The 4,067-nt window shown below is 45.5% G+C and overlaps 1 pseudogene; it reads left to right on the forward strand.

Annotated features, from left to right (window-relative positions):
* Nucleotides 1-1,581: 1,581 nt before the first annotated feature.
* On the forward strand, nt 1,582-1,753 carry LOC133147100 (U2 spliceosomal RNA; annotated as a pseudogene).
* The last annotated feature ends 2,314 nt before the right edge of the window (nt 1,754-4,067 follow it).

Raw genomic sequence — 4,067 nt, forward strand, 5'->3', positions numbered from 1 at the left:
AATTGTATAAACCTAAAATACCAAATTAAGATGGGAAATAAGAACGGTAGATCTCTAGCTCTTGAAGAAGATGAGAAGTTCATGGCGAGTAAATGTCTTAATTGTATGCAATACATGCCGAACTGGAAGAAAAAGTATGGTGTAGAAGGTAGGGATGGGCGATACCAATGATTTTGGAATCGATCCGATACCAAGTATTTCCTACCCAAAATACCCGATATTCGATCCGATATCGATACCGGAAGTGTAATTTCCCGCCAAAAAAACAATTTAAATGCAGTGGCATTCTTGCTCTTGGAGAGTCATCTATTGAATTTTGTAGAAAAAAGTATTACGTCATGTACATGTATTATTAACCTTTTTAGACATTAGTGCATTAGTGGAAGATGCATATTAATAGTATAACTTTAATAAAAAGGAGCTATTCTTTACTTTTTTCTCTCTCTCTCTCTGTTGTTGGGAAAAAGTTTTGTCTTTTAGTATAATCTAAAAAGAGACATGGTACCAACAGAGATGCAGGGCTTAATCGTCATGAGCAGCAAAACTATCAATTTGTAAAGCCACTGGATACTTACATTTAATATTGTAATACTTTAGTGTTGTTTATAGGAAGTGGAGTTACAAATAAAACGTATGGCGTTCGACCACAAATTGAAAAGGGGAAAACTTTATTTATAAATGACTGACTAAAGCGTAGTAATTATTGCTTCAAATAGCACATCAACCACAAATGCTTACGATTTTTGGTTAGCACCTGATACCTGGATATGCCTTGCCTTTCTGAAACGCTGCTTCTAAGTTACTTTGGTACCTTAGATTTTCCGTCGCTGCCTTAGTGTCTGCGGCACGTTTCAACTGCAGCTCTTCATGAACCGTGGGGTGAATTTTGCTTAAATGTTTTGTCAAGTTTGTGGTGTTGCCACAATATTTAATTGTTTTGTGACATATTTCACATTTTGTTATTAAGTAAAATATAATATCCCCAAACCAGACTTCTCTTGCGTTCGGACTGGGCCGCCGCCGTGGCCATGCTTGTTTGTGTTTGTTTGGATTGGAACGGGGGGCGGAGGAGGAGGGCTTGGCTTGTGAGAAAATGAGTACGGTGAGTCGGTCTCAGGGGTTCAGCAGAGCCTCCACTGCGGAGGTCCGAACACACCTGATTTTTAAATTTGTGATAACGCATATCTGAACTGGTCTCGCAAAGGCAACAGCAGAAGTCCTACTGATTTGCTGGTATGTCATTTGTCGTGAATTCATACATTGTGTTGGTTTTATTGGAAAGTTCTTTGTGAATGATCAATCTTTTCCTTTCATGTTCATCGGGACTACACTTTTAATAGGTACCTACACTGTGTATTTGGATAGAGACTGCTGAAAGGGGACACATATATGCCTTGTGAACTACATGCATTGCTGCGGATGAAGAAGTGTGAACAAATAAGTCAGCAGACAAGTTTGGGGATTTATTAGTGCCCAGAAGAGAAGCACTCTGTTCCGTACTGTAACCTGTTAAGTTTGTTCCCAGTTCTTTACAGTTTACCAGTTCGTGACATGTAAGCGAATCCGTCACTCGTATACTCCATCGCTCCTCTGCCTTTTGGCTCAAATCAAGTGTAGTATCTGTTCTTGGGTTTGGGGGATTAAGAGAGCTGACCATAGAAGAGAAAAATGTAACCATAAAAGTGGTGATTTTACCCTTGCTTTTACTAATCAGTTCTGTTTTCATCCCAACAATGAAGGTGATTTTAAAATTGGAATGAGCCATTTTTTACTTCATCTGGAAATCCAAGTTGGAGAGACTGAAGAGGGACACCATGAAGAAAAACAAAAAAAAGGAGGAAAAGGAGTGCCGGACTTAAAGCTCTTCCTCGGAAGCAGATATGTTGCCCTGCACCTGCGAAGCGCGCTCCTTACACCAAATGTCACGTACCGGCGCCACCTGTGACAGGACCACGCCCCCCTATCAGCCGAATCGCCGCCACCTGCCACAGGCTCAGGGACAGCGCTATATCAACGCCGCCAGCGCAGACCCGAGAGTCCGTCTGTCGCATGATATTGCTTCGCTCTCCGGTCCATGATCCGGTCCATGAAGAATCGAAGAAACCGCAGAACAGCTTGTTCTTCCCAGCCTGATCGCCGATCCAGCGCTAGTTCCAGCTACTCCCACCGCAATAAAGTCTATCGCTACGCACTTGGCTGTACTGTCCAATCCCTTACACCAAATGCACCGAAAAGCCAAGCAATAACACGATTCTGGATGGGCTCATACCTCCGGAAACTAAAGCTAAAAACCATCGACCAAAGAATTCCTGTGTCTTTTAACCTGCCACCTTCTTTTTCCTTAATCAAGAAGTTTTTGAAGAACTTTAAATTACATAGAGCAAGAAAATAGTGAAATTTTAACAAATCACAGATCTATGATCTCTGTCCTACAGGAGCGGGAAGCGGTGTGTCCAGTGCGCGGCCTTGCAGTTTGGCGCAACGTCAACCACCCCGCCCTCTCGAAACAAACTTCGGGACCTGTCATGGATGGTGGCCCGTGATGTCCTCCCAGTCAGGTCGGTTATGCACTCTCGGGGCATGTCAGCGCTCTCAACGTGCCCCTGATCTGGCTGTGGCGCCCAGGAGTCAGTGTGGGACCTGCTCTGGTAGTGCAGGGCTGCCGTAGACCTGTGGGCGACCTGCAATTCCCCGCAAGGAAAGCGCTGAATGCAGACCTTGTACTCTATGGGGTGAGACCGTTGAAAATGAAGCAAGAAGACTTTACAAAGCAGTTGCTGACCTTTGCTGCCATCAATGACGCCATGTGGACTTCCAGAAACTAACTGGTAAGGAAGCACAGACAGATCCCCCCCCCAGCCCGTGGCTGTGCTCCAAATGGCTGCAGCAACTCTCACAGCTGCACACGGCAAGCCTAGGAGACATCGACCAGGTATTGCAGTACCTCCAGGAATGGTGCACCCCCTCTACTGGTTAAATCAATAGTTCAAAACCAAAACCATTTCAATCCGTTCGCTTCATTCTTACAGGATTAAGCAGTCAATTATGACTTGATGGGGTCTGATCTCAATGTAAGATGTTGGGATTCGAGGCTTTCCCACCAAACGGTTTGCAAATAGGTTCATTTCTCGAGGCTTCATGTGAACACCCCCCCCCCCCCTGCTGGTCAAAAAGAGTAATTTATTCCATGAATGAGAATTACATTCACCTTTATATTTTGCTTCATGTAGCCTGATCAAAATGAATAAAACTTCTCTCTGTATGTGCATTCACGTGTAACATTGAAGGAGGTGGACGTGTGTTTCAATATGTAAATAAATACCATCGTTGTCTATTAAGAAGCTAAAAGTTGATGGAACACATTTTTTTTGTTGGGATGCTGTGTTTTAACAAGGAAAGACTGATGTGCTTATGGATGAAGATGACTTGTACTTGTGATTGTGCTTGTAAACAGTAAAGAGGAGTGCGTGTGCAATTGAGGGCGGTGGTTATTGGTTTTATTCAAAAACAATATTTTTTGCCAAATTACAATAGACTGACATGTGTCCATTCAAATGCAAACCACCAGAATTTAAACTGCATTGATAAACGAGGCCCCTCCGTTAGTCCTCACCTTACCGTGGTGGAGGGGTTTGCGCGCCCCAATGATCCTGGAGCCATGTTGTCTGGGGCTTCATGCCCCTGGTCGGGTCACCCATGGCAAACGGATCCTAGGTGAGGGGCCAGACAAAGCACAGCTCTCACAAGCCCCTTATGAAGAAAAACATAATTGGATTTCGTTTTTCCTCCCCCGGACGCGGGTTACCGGGGCCCCCCTCTGGAGCCAGGCCTGGAGGTGGGGCTCGAAGGCGAGCGTCTGGTGGCCAGGCCTTCGCCCATGGGGCCCGGCCGGGCACAGCCCAAAAAGGAAACATGGTTCCCCCTTCCCATGGGCTCACCACCTGTGGGAGGGGACAAAGGGGTCGGGTGCAGTGTAAGCTGGGCGGCGGCCAAATGCAGGGACCTTGGCGGACCGATCCCTGGCTGCAGAAGCTGGCTCTTGGGACATGGAATGTGACCTCTCTGGC

This window comes from Syngnathus typhle, unplaced genomic scaffold, assembly GCF_033458585.1.
Source record: "Syngnathus typhle isolate RoL2023-S1 ecotype Sweden unplaced genomic scaffold, RoL_Styp_1.0 HiC_scaffold_28, whole genome shotgun sequence".
Classification (NCBI taxonomy): Eukaryota; Metazoa; Chordata; class Actinopteri; order Syngnathiformes; family Syngnathidae; genus Syngnathus; species Syngnathus typhle.